A 16,452-nucleotide genomic window follows, 5' to 3' on the forward strand; every position below is an offset into this window, starting at 1 on the left:
GTGGGTGGCAAGGCCCATCCACCAGGGCACCGAAGCTGCAGAGTGGTGGGACCTAGGAGGAGGGCTTGCACTGTGGGCCTGGCCTTTGGGGAAGAGTATTGTTCTGTTGCTGACGAAGCCCCAGCCCACATGCAGGACTTGGCTGGGAAGCTGAAACTACCCTGGGTGACTGGGTCATCTGTTTCCCAAGCCCCACAATTCTTTCCATTCCACCCAGCTTACCATCTTGGCATGCCCCCAATGCCCCACTGGGTGGAGGGAAACAGTAATACTCATTTATGGAGTCTGCAGTCTGCCAAACACAGTTCATGCCTTATCTCAATGTATGATAATCCTTGCAACTACCCTATGAGTGCCTTGTTCTCCCCCATGTCACACATGAGGAAACAAGCTCATGGAAGTTGTGACTTGCCCAGGGCCATAGAGCAGGAAGTGACACAGAGAACTTTCAAACCCAGGCTGGGCTAACAGGAAAGGTTGGGTTCTTTCCTCAGCTGCCCTTCAGATTCCTTCCAGAGGGCGTCCTGGAACCAGCCAGCCCATCCTCCAGATTGGCCTAGAGCATGGGCTGCCAGTCACACACTCCCCTCTCCCCCTACCATGCTCCCACATCCCCTGGGTGTTGGCTGCTCAGTGGCTCCCCATGCCCCCGGTCCTCCGAGTCTCGGGTCTACACCCAGCACGGTTTCTCTGCCAGGTGGCTCTGCACTAGGCTCCTGGCCCAATGGCCAGACTGAGGTTGCCATGAAAATGCCCTACCCTTGGACTCCCTCATGGGCCCCACAAGCCACTGGAATGTCTCAGAAATCCCACCCTTCAGGCCTACATCCAAATTGCCTCTCCCATACGGCCTCTCTCACTGCGAGCAACAGGAAAATCCTTTCAGATCGTGTCCTGATTTTCAGTTGGAAAACAGATGGCCACCATTGCAAGGCTGGCCATACACCCTCTTACTTCCTTTTTCCCTTTCATTCTATTTTCTCTCTCTGTGTCCAATATCATGCTGTGGTTGTTACAAGCACAGACAGAACCTGAACTTGAATTTCAGATCTGCCCCTTCTCAGCCGTCCTTGGACTCCTTACTTGGGCCTTGATGTCGTCTTCCTTAATAATTGTGACTGCATTCTGCATTCTTGGCTTTTGATTTTTTTATTTTTTTTATTTTTTGAGAAAAGTTCTGGCTGTGTCACCCAGGCTGGAGTGCAGTGGCACGATCAGAGCTCACTGCAGCCTTGACCTCCTGGGTTCAAGCAATCCTCTCACCTCAGCCTCCCCAGTAGCTGGGACTACAGGCACATGCCAACACTCCTGGCCAATTTTTGTATTTCTTGGTAGAGACGGGGTCTCACTGTGTTGCCCAAGCCAGTCTCAAACTCCTGGGCTCACGCAATCCTCCCGCCTCAGCCTCCTAAAATGTTGGGATTATAGGCATGAGCCACCATGCCTTGGCTTTTTGTGAGTATTGAAGAGATAATAAATTAGAATCAGTGCTACCTTCTCAGCAAGCTTTTTCCAACCTTTCTTCTTAAAATTACAAGCCCATCCCGACTCCGGCACCCTTATCCTCCTTCCCTTCTGTAGTTTTCTCCATAGCACATGTCACCATCTTATGTACTAAAACTTTCACGTATTTTGGTTATTAACTCTCCCTCCAATGGAATGTAAGCTCTATGAGGACAGGGAAAAATCTGTTTCCGGCTGGGCGCGGTGGCTCACGCCTATAATCTCAGCACTTTGGGAGGTCAAGATGGGTGGATCACTTGAGGTCAGAAGTTCAAGACCAGCCTGGCCAACATGGTAAAACCCCGTCTCTACTGAAGATACAAGAAAATTAGCTGGGCATGGTGGGACACGCCTGTAGTCCCAGCTACTTGGGAGGCTGAAGCAGGAGGATCACTTGAACCTGCGAGGCGGAGGTTGCAGTGAGCCAAGATCTCACTACTGCACTCCAGCCTGAGCAACAGAGCGAGACTCCGACTCAAAAACAAACAAACAAACAAACTGTTTTCATGGCTATGTCCTTGTGTCTAGACAGGGCCTGATGCACCGTGGGCACTCAAAAAATATTTGTTTGAGACTGGGCGTGGTGGCTCATGCTTGTAATTCCAACACTTTGGGAGGCTGAGGTGGGAGAATTGCTTGAGACCAGGAGTTTGAGACTAGTCTGGGCAACATGGTGAGATCCCTTCACAAGAAAAAAAAAAAAAAAAAAAACTGGCTGGGTATCATGCCTATAGTCCCGGCTACTCACAAGGCTGCAGCGAGAGGATAGCTTGAGCCCAGTAGTTTGAGGTTATAGTGAGCTATGATTGTGCCGCTGCACTCCAGCCTGTAGGGCAGTGACCAAGGGAGGCCCTGTTTCTTTAAAAGACATATATATTTGAATAAATGGAGTAATGGAGCAGGGCCAGTGGCATAGGTATTTTTCAGAAGCTTGTGATTTTGAGGCACCCCTAAGTTTTCTAGGTGGATAAAGCACCTGGCAGGGTGCCTGGCCTGAGGTTAGCTTAGTGCTAGAGGCCGGCTGATGGCATTATCTTGTTCCTTTAACTTTACTCAGCCCACACCCATACCTTGGGCCTCCCAGTGATATCACTGGGAAACCCTGTGGCATCCTGACCCAAGGGCCCAGCCATTCCAGCTTCTAGCCCATCCCACCGGGGACAGCTCCTGGCTGCCACACCCTCCCTTCCCTCCTCTCACCCACTTGGGAAGGGTGAGTCAGGACAGAAGACCAGGAACAGTGGCCTCAGGCCACTCTCCCGCTGCCCAGGCAGCCTGTTCTGCCCAGGGCTGTGGCAGGAAGGAGCCAAGCCACAGGGCAGGCCAAGGCTGCGCGGGCAGCTCAGGGCAGGGGCCTGGGGTGGGGCAGAGGAGCTGCCCTTTCTTGCTGGGATCTCTCCGAAGGCCGCCAGCAGGCCCTGAACTCCCAGAGTTGCCTCTTCCACCGGGCAACTTTCACTTTCTCTTTTCTCCACAGAAGCAGAATCGGCAGGCCCAGGTCACAGAGATGGGAGTTAGGAGTCAGAAAAACTGGCGCGGCCAGTGGCTCAAGCCTGTAATCCCAGCACTTTGGGAGGCCGGGGCGAGTGGATCACCAGAGGTCAGGAGTTTGACACCAGCCTAGCCAACATAGTGAAACCCTGTCTCAACTAAAAATACAAAAATTAGCTGGCCATGGGAGGAGGCGCCTGTAATCACAGCTACTTTCGGGAGACAGAGGCAGGAGAATCGCTTAAACTCGGGAGGCAGAGGTTGCAGTGAGCTGAGATCGCGCCATTGTACTCCAGCCTGGGCAACAAGAGCAAAACTCCGTCTTAAAAAAAAGAAAAAAGAGCCGGGCGCGGTGGCTCAAGCCTGTAATCCCAGCACTTTGGGAGGCCGAGACGGGCGGATCACGAGGTCAGGAGATCGAGACCATCCTGGCTAACACGGTGAAACCCCGTCTCTACTAAAAAAATACAAAAAACTAGCCGGGCGAGGTGGCGGGCGCCTGTAGTCCCAGCTACTCGGGAGGCTGAGGCAGGAGAATGGCATAAACCCGGGAGGCGGAGTTTGCAGTGAGCTGAGATCTGGCCACTGCACTCCAGCCTGCGTGACAGAGCGAGACTCCTTCTCAAAAAAAAAAAAAAAAATACAAAAAACTAGCCAGGCGTGGTGGCGGGCGCCTGTAGTCCCAGCTATTCGGGAGGCTGAGGCAGAAGAATGGCGTGAACTCAGGAGGCGGAGCTTGCAGTGAGCCGAGATCCAGCCACTGCACTCCAGCCTGGGCGACAGAGTGAGACTCCGTCTCAAAAAAAAAAAAAAAAAAAAAGAAAGAGAGAAAAGAAAAACTGGCACCTGGGAGGACTCCTGAACATGGGAGAAAGGCGGCTCAACAGCCTCTGTGCCCCATATGCATGTGAGTAAATCTCAGCAGATAAATAGTAACAGTGACAGTCCCTTAGATTCCTCAGCCAGGAATACCTTTATTTATTTATTCATTCATTTATTTATTTATTTTTATTTTATTTTTTATTTTTGAGACAGGGTCTTACTCTGTCACCCAGGTTGGAATGCAGTGGTGCAATCTCAGCTCACTGCAACCTCCACCTCCCAGACTCAAGCAATCCTCCCACCTTAGCCTCCCGAGTAGCTAATTTTTAAAATTTTTTGTAGAGATAGAGTCTCACTATATTGCCCAGTCTAGTCTCACACTCCTGGTCTCAAGCGACCCTCCTGCCTCAGACTCCCGAAGTGCTAGGATTACAGGTGTGACTCACCACTTACTCGGCCTGGGATACTTTCAAAGCCTGGGATACTTTCAAAGCACTATCATGATTATTATCTTACTGGATCCTCACTCTGGGGCGGGGATAGGGAAGACAGGAATTAAAAAACAAATGCAAAAAAAAATGTCCTCCAGGCTAGGAGTCAACTGAAGCCAGAGAGCCAGGGCAAGAACATTTTGTAGGTTTTGTATTTTGACAGATTTCCTCCCTGTTCCCGGAGGTTCACCTCAGAGCAGCAGAGCCCTGCTCAATCTCTGTCCATCCAGGAAGAAACTGAGGCAACCCTGGCAGGACCCAGAGTGGAAACACAGCTGACACCTCCATCATGGCACCCTGTAACAGTCCAACACTCACAAACATAGGAAGGGAATTCACTCCTGGATTTCCCAGCAGAGCCAAGTGTGTCTTAGGAGCTGGCAAGGAGAGGAGGTGACATCTGGGAGAGGACCAGGAGCTGTCGACAACCCTGGAGAAGTTGTGTTCATTCTTACCTTCCAGATAGTAAATATTGCCTAAAGACAGAGCTAGCAACGGAGAGGGCAGATATTCTCAAGCTTGATCAGGATTTCTCTAAAGCCTTCCTGCTGCTTTCAGGGGTCAGAAGCCCCTGCAGCTTTTTTTCTTTTTTTTCTTTTTTTGAGGCTGAGTCTCCCTCTGTTGCCCAGGCTGCAGTGCAATGGCATGATCTCAGCTGACTGCAACCTCCACCTCCCCTGTTCAAGTGATTCTCTTGCCTCAGCCTCCTGAGTAGCTGGGATTACAGGTGCCCGTTACCACGCCCGGCTAAATTTTGTATTTTTAGTTACAGACGAGGTTTCACCATGTTGGCCAGGCTGGTTTCGAACTCCTGACCTAAGGTGATCCACCCACTCAGCCTCCCAAAGCCCCTGCAGCTCTTATCCATAGATCCTGCAAACGAACACCCGCCCCCCCACCCCACCTCCGCACAGGCAGGCCCTGCCCCTCTCCTTGTGGTGTGTCTCTGAGGCTGTCCTCCCAGGACTTCGTTCACTTTAGGGCTGCCACCCATTGGTGCATTCATTCTTGTATTTAATGTTACTGAGCACCAACTATGTCCCACACGCTCTTCCAGGTACTGGGGATACAGCAGGGCCAAACAAAACCGAGAAAGCCTCTGCCCTCAAGCTTTTGTTGAAGGAGGTAAATCGACAAAAGAGAAGCAAACAAACAAAGAAGGTAAAACCAGAGGGTGGTAAATGCTATGAAGGAAATAAAGCAGTGTAACTGCTTAAGGAGAAGAGACCTGTGCAGGTGGATGGCAAGGGAAGGTCTCTGCGGAGGCGACATTGACATTCATTCTGAGACCTGGGCCAGCCATGCAAATAAGGGGGTGTAGGCAGAAGCGCTGCAGTGGGGACAGGCTAGAAGTGGAGCCTGGTGCTGGGACAGTCCCAGTTCAGGCATGTCCTCCTGGTGTCGTTTTTAATAGCTCATCCTTTCACAATCAAGAGCGGCTCATGCCGGAGATAGTTACCCGCAATGAAGGGCTGGATTTATTCTAAGGCAGAGGGAAGCCATCACAGGAAATGATGTGATTGATGTTTTGAAAAGACCTCACTGGCTGCTCCGTGAAGAATAAATTAGAGGGGCAGGAGGGAAGAAGTCCGCCTGGGGCGGCTGCAGCAACCCAGGCGTGCTGCGAGGTGCCCTTTGACTAGCTTCCAGTGGGGGCTTTTGGGCGAGCGGAAGAAGAACCCCAGGGATCAGCTCCAGCCACGCTCAGCCCCCTGGGCCGGCCCTGGGCATTTCTGAGACGGCCCTCGCGCTCAGGGACCACTCCTCGCAGTTCCATTGTCTGTTCTTGCGGAGTCCTGCCACACTGGGAGGGCCACCCCCTCCTCTTGCTCCCCTCCCCTCCCCTCCCCGCGTCCAGCCCCTCCCCGGCCTGGCCCGGCTGCCGCCCAGCGCCAGCCAAAGCCCACCCCGCCTCCCTGCAGGAAGACGGCTGGCGGCGCCTGCTGCGTGACCTTGGGCTGCAAAGTCGGGCGTTTGCAAAGTCAAAGCGAGTCACTTCCTCCCCCGGGCCTCCCCCGAGCGGGCAGCCGGCCGCTGCGCCCTGCCCCCTCGCCCGCCGCGGGCCGGGGCTGGCGCTGCCACGAACGCGCTCTGCATGCTAAGTGCTCGCGCCCGTTCCCGCCGCCCGGAGGCTCATTTGTCACCCGCTGCTGACTCAGCACTTCTGGAGAAGGCTTTTCCCTCCGCTTTGGAGGAGGAGGCCCGGAAATGAGGCAGCGGCTCTTCCTTCCCTCACTCCAGCAGGGGTGTGTGGTGTGGGTGTGTGCGGGTGTGGCAGGGTCTGTCTGTATGTCTGATGCCTGTCCATCACCAGTGTATTTTCGCGGCTATGCCTGTCTTTTGTGTATGGCTGAGTCTGTGTGTGTCTTACTGCATGTTGATCCCCGCGCCTGTCTGGTGGGTCTTTGTCCCTGTCTGTGGGCGCCTGTGTTGGGCCTGTGGGCCTGTCATGTGTGTGTCATACGTGTGTCTGGGTGAGTGTGTGTGTCCCCCCCACCCCCCTCCCTCAGCCCCAGCCTCCTCCCCTCAGACTTCACCTTGTCTCCTGGAGTGACCCTGAGGTTTCTGAAGCCAAGGTGGCACACCTTCCCTCCCCTGGCACCCCTGGCTCCCACTCCACCCTCTGCCACCAGTCCCCTAACATGGGACTTCAGGGACTGAAAGCACAGGCTCTGGAATCAGCCACATCTAGGTCTCAGCCTAGGCTCTGCACTTGCACAGCGACCTTAAATGAGATACCTTTCCTGAGCCTCAGTTTCCGCACTTATAAAATAGAGGTGATCGTATCTCCCTAAAAGAGGATAATTTCATGATGGGGTCTGGCATATCACATGCAGCAAACGGTGCCTGTTATTTCTACTTAAAGCAATAGGCCCAGTGTCAGGCACATAGCCAGGGTCTAATAAATGGCCACTTAAGAACAAAAGCACCAAGAAGCCCTTTCCTTGGCTGCCAGAGAAGGGAGCGGGTGGGGAGATGGTGACCTCGATTGGGAGCTGGGCAGGAGCTGGTTTGCATGACAGCTACTGTGAGGAGAGACAAGCGGTGACCTGATTTAGTGCTGCCTTGGGCAGCCAAGGAAGTCAGGAAGGAAATCACAGACAAGGGGCTCAGGAGCTGCTCTGCCCTGCCCTGCCCTGCCCTTCCCCAGACCATACACTGCCTGAGACCTGCAGGCAGAGCGAGGGCCCAGGAGGAGGAATACATCTCCAGGCCAGCCCCTACCTCCAGAGCAGCCCTCATGCTGTGTCCCTGGGTAAATGATTTTTCTTTTTTTTTTTTTTGTAGAGACAGGGTCTCTCTCTGCTACCTAGGCTGGAGTTCAGTGGCGTGATCATAGCTCATTGCAGCTTCGACTTCGGGGGCTCAAAAGATTCTCCCCCCTTCAGCCTCCTGAGTAGGGACTACAGGTGCACGCCACCATGCCCAGCTAATTTTTTCATTTTTTTTGTAGAGACAGGGTCTTGCTATGTTGCCAAAGCTGGTCTTGAACTCCTGGGATCAGGTGATCCTCCTGTGTCTGCCTACCGAAGTCCTGGAATTATAGGCATAAGCCACTTTGTCCAGTGTCTGCGAGAATGTGCACATCCATTCGTTTCACCTCTTTAACAGTCCTGTGAATGAGATTCTTAGCATCCCCATTTTGCAGGTTAGAAAAACTGAGACTCTGGGAGGTTAAGTCCCAAGGTCACAGGACTGACAGGTGACTGAGAGAACCCTGGCATTCCAGCTGCCAGTCAGGCACTCCCTGGTTGTCTATACCTGCCATCTTCCTGGGCTCACAGCACACACCCGGTACACCCTCCCATGAGCAGAACTCTTACACACTGGCTGGTACCATACCCTCCCTAACACCAGCTCCTGTAGCAAATTCTTTCCAGGGCCAGCCAAGCCCTGCTCCCCTTTGTTAAAGGCAACTTTCTTCAGAAGGGTGAGCATTTGTTGTCTCAGAGCCTGCAGTGCAGATTCTCACTCCCCTCTTTTCACTGCGTTCAGCAGGAGTGAGGCAAACCAGCTTGGGACAGAAACACAGGCGTTTCCTCCACTGTCAGAGTTTCCTGGGGTAGGCATCTGAGTTACTGCCTGGACCCAGTAGCCCCTAGCAACAGGGCACCACTCTCACCTGGGCCATTTATGATGATTTTGGGGGATGGAGCCAATTGGGGCAATCCAGGGATCCCCACAGGTGGGAGTGGTGAAAGAGTGGAGGCTTGAAGTCCAAGAAACCCCAGTATATGCCTCTGCTGCTAAGGAGCTGTGTGGCCTCGGGCAAATCACTATCCCCTTCTGAGCCTGGGCCTCCACATCTGCATAGCAAGGGAGGCTGCACTCACGTTCCTTCCAGCTCCCACACAGTCCCACATGTTACTAGACCTAGGTTAAGGCGAGGTCTGTGCTATCAGGTACTACCATAGACACAGAAACCGGGGGAGACTCTGCCACCATTATACCCACCCACCCCAACCCTCAAGTTCCCAGTTCTCCCTGGGAAAATCAACAGACAATGGGCCCATGTGGGCAGAAGAAATCAACATGAGGAGTCTGGGTGCCTAGAGAATGGACTTAGAATGAGCCCAAAGTGAAAGGGAGAACCAAAGAGCTTCCCTCACTGCCACATTTGGCACTTCCTGCTCCAGGGAATCCAGCACTAAGCTAGAAACAGGATGCTGGGTTCGCTGTTCAGGATTTGGAGGTGAGGCCACAGCCATTTCTGCTTTCGGGGCCTGTGACTGGTGGAGAGACAGGGGTGATGGCATCTGTGGCCTTCCTGATTCATAGGTTTATCCCAGCATGAGGCGTGGCCGCTGCAAAGCAGACATGTCCATTTCTGTCCAGACACAGTTGGGGCGGGCAGTGGGTGGCTACAGCCTGTCCTTACATGGGGCTAAAGGGGCCCAGCCACTTACTGACTCACTCACTTGCCCAGCCAGCTGAAACCCTGGCCCCACCTTTCCCTTCTGCTACCCACAAGAGCCCCCTGACATAGCACTGTTGTCATACTGAGACTAAGGCAGAAAAAGACACTTCCAAAGGGTGTCAATGACAAGAGAGAAATAGACATAGAGTGGTCACTTCATTTACCAACCCTGGAACCGCAGACTTCTGGGTTTCCTGGTGTGTGATTTCAGTTTTACCCCTCACTGTTTAAATTACTTGAGTTATGTGTTTTGTTCTTTTTTTTTTTTTTGAGAGGGAGTCTTGCTCTGTCGCCCAGGCTGGAGTGCAGTGGTGCGATCTCGGCTCACTGCAATCTCTGCCTCCCGGGTTCAAGCGATTCTCCTGCCTCAGCCTCCTGAGTAGTTGGGACGCACTGCTACACCTGGCTAATTTTGTATTTTTAGTAGAGATGGAGTTTTGCCATGTTGGTCAGGCTGGTCTCAAACTCCTAACCTCAGGTGATCCGCCTGCCTCGGCCTCCCAAAGTACTGGCATTACAGATGTGAGCCACCTCACCCGGCTTGTATTTTCTTCTTGCAGACAAAAGCAGCCCACCAAATATGGACAGATAGGAACCTTGTGGCCTTTTGGGGCTGTCATTCTTATCTCAGTCTGCCAGTAACCAGGATCCTTGCATTTATCCTGGAGGTCCCTGAAGGTCCAAGGGGAAACACAGGAAATCTGATTGGCACAGGTGTGGTGACCTGAAGCAGGTGGTGGCTTTTAGGACTGGAGGTCTGGTGTAGGGTGTAATAGTGAGGAGAACATGGAGGGAGGAACTCACCAGGAAAATTGCAGCCAATTTCCAGCGGTCAGGGATTGAAGATCCAGCAGAGTACGGAATCAAACTCCTCCAGAGCAGTGGATTTTTCCCATTGTAGGTTGAGATCCATTCGTGGGCCATGAAATCAATTTAAGGGATCATAGTCATACTCATTTGTTTGATTTTTTTTTTTTTTTTTTTTTGAGACGGAGTCTCACTCTGTCGCCCAGGCTGGAGTGCAGTGGTCGGATCTCAGCTCACTGCAAGCTCCGCCTCCCGGGTTCACACCATTCTCCTGCCTCAGCCTCCCGCATAGCTGGGACTACAGGCACCTGCCACCTCGCCCAGCTAGTTTTTTTGTATTCTTTAGTAGAGACAGGGTTTGACTGGATTAGCCAGGATGGTCTCCATCTCCTGACCTCGTGATCTGCCCGTCTCGGCCTCCCAAAGTGCTGGGATTATAGGCTTGAGCCACCGCACCTGGCCTCGTTTGTTTGTTTTTGAGACAGTCTCATTCTACTACTCTGCCCAGGCTGGAGTGCAGTGGCACAATCTTGGCTCACTGCAACCTCCACCTCCTGGGTTCAAACGATTCTCCTACCTCAGCCTCTCAAGTAGCTGGCGTTACAGGCACCTGCCACCACATCTGGCTATTTTTTTTTTTTTTTGTATTTTTAGTAGAGATGGGGTTTTGCCATGATGCCCAGGCTGGTCTTGAACTCCTGGCCTCAAGTGATCCGCCTGCCTTGGCCTCCCAAAGTTCTGGAATTACAGGCATGAGCCACCGCGCCCAACCAGAATTTTTTTTAAGAAAAGGAAATAGAAAAGAACGTAGAAACAGGAGTGCAGGTTAAAAGGAACGTTTAATTTCATAAAGTTTTTGCCTCAGGGTAGTATGCTTGTCTGAGTAATGGGTTGAGATGGGAACACATTTCTTAGTGCAGGTCTTGATTTTAAATGTTTGAAAGCCACTGCTCTGGAAAATAGAGGAGTGGAGACCAAAATGTGCCCTTTGTGTATGTGTTGGCAGTGGGGTGGCGGTGGGGGTCTCTTTGTCCTAGCGTTTGGTTACAGCACCCTAGGAGTGTCTGTGGGGGAACCACTGACCTCCACTTTCCCATATACGCTTTACACCTTCATACTGAAATTGCTCCCTTCCCTTCCCTCCTCTTCCCTCCCCTCCCCTCCCCTCCCCCTCCCCTCCCCTCCCCTCCCCCTCCCCCCTCCCCCTCCCCCCTCCCCTTCCCCTCCCTTCCCCTCCCCCTCTTCCCCTCCCCCTCCCTTCCCCTCCCCCTCCCCTCCCCCTCCCCCCTCCCCCCCTCCCTTCCCCTCCCCCCTCCCCTCCCTTCCCCTCCCCCCTCCCTTCCCCTCCCCCTCCCCCTCCCCTCCCCTCCCCCTCCCCCCTCCCCTCCCTTCCCCTCCCCCTCCCCCCTCCCCTCCCTTCCCCTCCCCTCCCGTTCCTTCTTTTCCTGAGATACAGGCTAGCTCTGTCACCGAGGCTGCAGTGCAGTGGCACAATCTCGGCTCACTACAACCTCTGCCTCCTGGGTTTGAGCGATTCTCCTGCCTCAGCTTCCCGAGTAGCTGGGACTACAGGCGCGCATCACCATGCTTGGCTAAATTTTGTAGTTTTAGTAGAGACGGGGTTTCACCATGTTGGCCAGGCTGGTCTCGAACTCCTGACTTCAGGTGACCTGCCCACTTTAGCCTCCCAAAATGCTGGGGTTACAGGCGTGAGCCACCTCACCCAGCCTGCTATTTTCATTAGCAGGAAAAGAGGGATGGTAGCTTTCATCCAGATCCCCCATCTTCAGAATGTTTTCACCTTTCCCCCGAACCTCCACAGCGTAAGTCAGTCAAAATCCTTGGATGGATCCTTCCAAGTAGCAAGGGCCACCCTGTCCCCTTTCCCCTGGTCATGAGTCCACGCAGAGCGCGGGGGCCAGAGTCAGAAAGCACAGTTTGGCCCCTGGGCAGTCTCCTGAGAGCCTTTCTCCTCCCAGTTTCCACTATTTGGCGGAACCTTGAATGTAGGCAGGCGGGTCAGAGAAAAAACTAGAAAGCTCAACTTCTGCCTCTGGGGCCGGAAGCCCCGCTGCGGCCCCAGCCCGCGGTTAGCCCCTGTTTGTCATTTTGCAAATCTGGTCAACCCACCTCCGGTGAAAACTCCCAACCTCACCCCAGGGGGCAATGACTAATTACAAAACACATTTTCTCTCGTTTTCGTCAAGCTCACTGTGCCGCCCACACACCCTCCGCCTATCCCGGCATCAGTCGGCTTCCTCAGGAGCCTCATTCAACTGTGTTGAATGAACTCTTGGCCCGGTCCCTCCCCCAGAGACTTCACACCGTGGGGTTCTTTCCTCCCTGCTCAGCTTTACTTTCACTTTCTAGTCACTCTCACTTCTCTGTCAGCTTCTGCTTCTCACCCAAGAACTTGAGCCCTGGTCCTTTTTTAAGGCAGGGGCTATTGCCAAAGTCCTGGGCTGCACCCAATTCGTCAAAAGTCTCGATTCATCAACAGTCAAAAATATTTATCAAATGCATTCTGTTCCAGGCTCTAGGAATGCAGTGCAAGACAGGCAAGGTTCCTGCTCATACAGAGCTTCTAGAAACCTGGGATACAGAGATGCAATCAAGTGATAAAACACATGCATGAAGGCTCTGCCGTTGAACACATGGTTCTTGACAAGCCCACAGAGAGGCACAGCTAAGCCAGCCGTGGGGAGCCAGGGAGGGTTCCCTGGAGGGAGGGAAGCTGGATCCAGGCCTGAAAGATGACTTGGAGTCAGCCATGAGCAAGGAAGAGATTTTCCAGGCCAAGCAAACAGCCTGTGAGTGGTGCCATTTGGGTGAGGCTGACTGGAACTCACAGGGTGAGAGGCAGTGCAGGGAGCTGGGGTCCCCAAAGGTGGAAAGTAGCTAGACCCAAAAGTACCTTGAAAGTCTGCTCAGTCATTTGGATTTTGTCCTGAGGGTGATGGAGAGCTGTGAGCCCCAAATATCTGAGACCAGTCTCAGTCCCTTTAGAAAGTTTATTTTTGCCAAGGTTAAGGACGCGCCCGTGACACAGCCTTAGGAGGTCCTGAAGACAGGTGCCCAAGGTGGTCAAGGTACAGCTTGCTTTTATACATTTTAGGGAGACATAATACATCAATCAATACATGTAAGATTTACATGGGTTCTGGCCGGGCATGGTGGCTCATGCCTGTAATCCCAGCACTTTGGGAGGCCGAGGCAGGCAGATCACCTAAGGTTGGGAATTCAAGACCAGCCTGACCAACATGGAGAAACCCGCTCTGCTAAAAATACAAAAAAATTAGCCGGTGTGGTGGTACATGCCTGTAATCTCACCTATTCTGGAGGCTGAGGCAGGATAATAATTTGAACCCGGGAGGCAGAGGTTGTAGTGAGCCGAGATCGCGCCATTGCACTCCAGCCTGGGCAACAAGAGTGAAACTCCATCTCAAAAAAAGATTTACATGGGTTCGATCTGGAAGGGTGAGACAACTCGAAATGGGGGGCTTCCAGGTCACAGTCAGATTTGAACATAATCTGATTGGCAATTGGTTGAAAGAATTATTGTCAGCAGAAAGGAATGTCTGAGCTACGATAAGGGGTTGTGGAGACCTAGGTTTTATCATGCAGTTGAAGCCTCCAGTAGCAGGCTTTCGAGAGAATGGACTGTAAGTGTTTCTTTTTTTTTTTTTTTTTTTTTTTTGAGACGGAGTCTAGCTCTGTCACCCAGGCGGGAGTGCTGTGGCCGGATCTCAGCTCACTGCAAGCTCCGCCTCCCGAGTTCACGCCATTCTCCTGCCTCATCCCCCCGGGTAGCTGGGACTACAGGCCCCGCCACCTCGCCCGGCTAGTTTTTTGTATTTTTAGTAGAGACGGGGTTTCACCGTGTTAGCCAGGATGGTCTCGATCTCCTGACCTCGTGATCCGCCCGTCTCGGCCTCCCAAAGTGCTGGGATTACAGGCTTGAGCCACCGCGCCCGGCCTGTAAGTGTTTCTTATCAGACATAAGGTTTGTGTTGATGTTGATGTTACGGGTATAATGAGGCTTGGCTTCCCTTCATGGCCAGAACCAGTCTTTCAGATTAAATTTTAGATTGCACTGGCTGAGGAGGAAGTCCATTCAGATGGCTAGTGGCTTGGGGGTGAGGGGTGTGGGGAATGGTTAATACACAGCCATGGAAGGGCCTCAAGCCAGTGAGACATAATAAATGGAAGTGGGAGGCAAGACTGGACACAGAGGCCGGGCACGGTGGCTCAAGCCTGTAATCCCAGCACTTTGGGAGGCCGAGATAGGCGGATCACAAGGTCAGGAGATCGAGACCATCCTGGCTAACCCAGTGAAACCCCGTCTCTACTAAAAAATACAAAAAATTAGCCGGGTGCAGTGGCGGGTGCCTGTGGTCCCAGCCACTCAGGAGGCTGAGGCAGGAGAATGGCGTGGGCCCGGGAGGCAGAGCTTGCAGTGAGCCGAGATCGCGCCACTGCACTCCAGCCTGGGCGACAGAGCGAGACTCCGTCTCAAAAAATAAAAATAAAAAAAAAGATCAAGGCCCTCATTAAAGCAGCTGTTGTAAATGTTGAGCCTTTTTGGCCTGGCTTGTTTGCAAAGGCCCTGGCCAATGTCAACATTGGGAGCCTCATCTGCAATGTAGGGGCTGGTGGACCTGCTCCAGCAGCTGGTGCTGCACCAGCGGGAGGTCCTGCCCCCTCCACTGCTGCTGCTCCAGCTGAGGAGAAGAAAGTGGAAGCAAAGAAAGAAGAATCCGAGGACTCTGATGATGACACGGGCTTTGGTCTTTTTGACTAAACCTCTTTTATAATATGTTCAATAAAAAGCTGAACTTAGAAAAAAAAAAAAAGGCCAGGCTTGGTGGCTCACGCCTGTAATCCCAGCACTTTGGGAGGCCGAGGCAGGTGGATCACAAGGTCAGGAAATCGAGACCATCCTGGCCAACATGGTGAAACCCTGTCTTTACTAAAAATACAAAAATTAAGGAAGGGCGCAGTGGCTCACGCCTGTAATCCCAGCACTTTCGGAGGCTGAGGCGGGTAGATCACGAGGTCAGGAGATCGAGACCATCCTAGCTAACACGGTGAAACCCTGTCTCTACTAAAAATACAAAAAATCAGCTGGGTGTGGTGGCGGGCATCTGTAGTCCCAGCTACTCAGGAGGCTGAGACAGGAAAATCACTTGAACCCAGGAGGCGGAGGTTGCAATGAGTGGAGATTGCACCATTGCACACCAGCCTGGGTGACAGAGCAAGATTCTGTCTCAAAAAAAAAAGAAAAGAAAAGAAAAAAGAAAGAAAGAAAGAAAATTGCCTGAAAGGATAAACACCAAAATGGTGAGAGAGGGAAGTAGAATTAGGGAGGACCCGGTAAGAGGGAGAATTTTCATTTATTGTCTGCATACTTTAACATTGTTCAAATTTTTACTTTAAGAAGACCTTACTTTTGCCGGGCATGGTGGCTCATGCCTGTAATCCCAGCATTTTGGGAGGCCGAGGTGGGCGAATCGCTTGAGGTTGGGAGTTCGAGACCAGCCTGACCAACAGGGAGAAACCCTGTTTCTACTAAAAATACAAAATTAGCCAGGCGTGGTGGCGAATGCCTGTAATCCCAGCTACTCGGGAGGCTAAGGTTGCGGTGAGCCAAGATTGTGCCATTGCACTCCAGCCTGGGCAACAAGAGCAAAACTCCGTCTCGAAGAAAAAAACAAACAACAACAACAAAAAACCTTACTTTTATAATTAAACTTAAAAAAAGAAAAAGAAAAAAAAAACTAGTAAAGGTTAAGCATCCCTAATCCAAAAATCCAACATCCAAATGCTCTAAAATGCAACAGATTTGTTTTGTTTTGTTTTTGTTTTTGTTTTGAGATGGAGTCTCGCCCAGCCTGGAGTGCAGTAGCATGATCTACAACATTTGCCTCCCAGGTTCAAGCAATTCTCTTGCTTCAACCTCCTGAGTAGCTAGGATTACAGGCACATGCCACCACGCCTGGCTAATTTTTTGTATTTTTAGTAGAGATGGGTTTCACCATGTTAGCCAGGCTGGTCTCGAACTCCTGACCTCGTTATCTGCCCGCCTCAGCCTTCCAAAGTGCTGAGATTACAGGCATGAGCCACCGTGCTCAGCCATGCCCGGCTAATTTATATATATATTTTTTTATTAGTGAACAGGTTTCACCATATTGGCCAGGCTGGTCTCAAACTCCCGACCTCAGGTGATCCAACCACCTCGGCCTCCCAAAGTGCTGGGATTACAGGTGTGAGTCACTGCTTCCGGCCTATAATGCAAAAGATATTGAATGGCGAGAATGGCGACATGATGCCATAAGTGGAAAATTCCACACCTGGCTGCGTGTGATGGACTGAAGTCAAAATGCAGTCAAAAACTTTGTTTCATGAACAAAATTATTAAAA

The sequence above is a fragment of the Rhinopithecus roxellana genome, chromosome 5 (genome assembly GCF_007565055.1).
Source record: "Rhinopithecus roxellana isolate Shanxi Qingling chromosome 5, ASM756505v1, whole genome shotgun sequence".
Lineage (NCBI taxonomy): Eukaryota > Metazoa > Chordata > Mammalia > Primates > Cercopithecidae > Rhinopithecus > Rhinopithecus roxellana.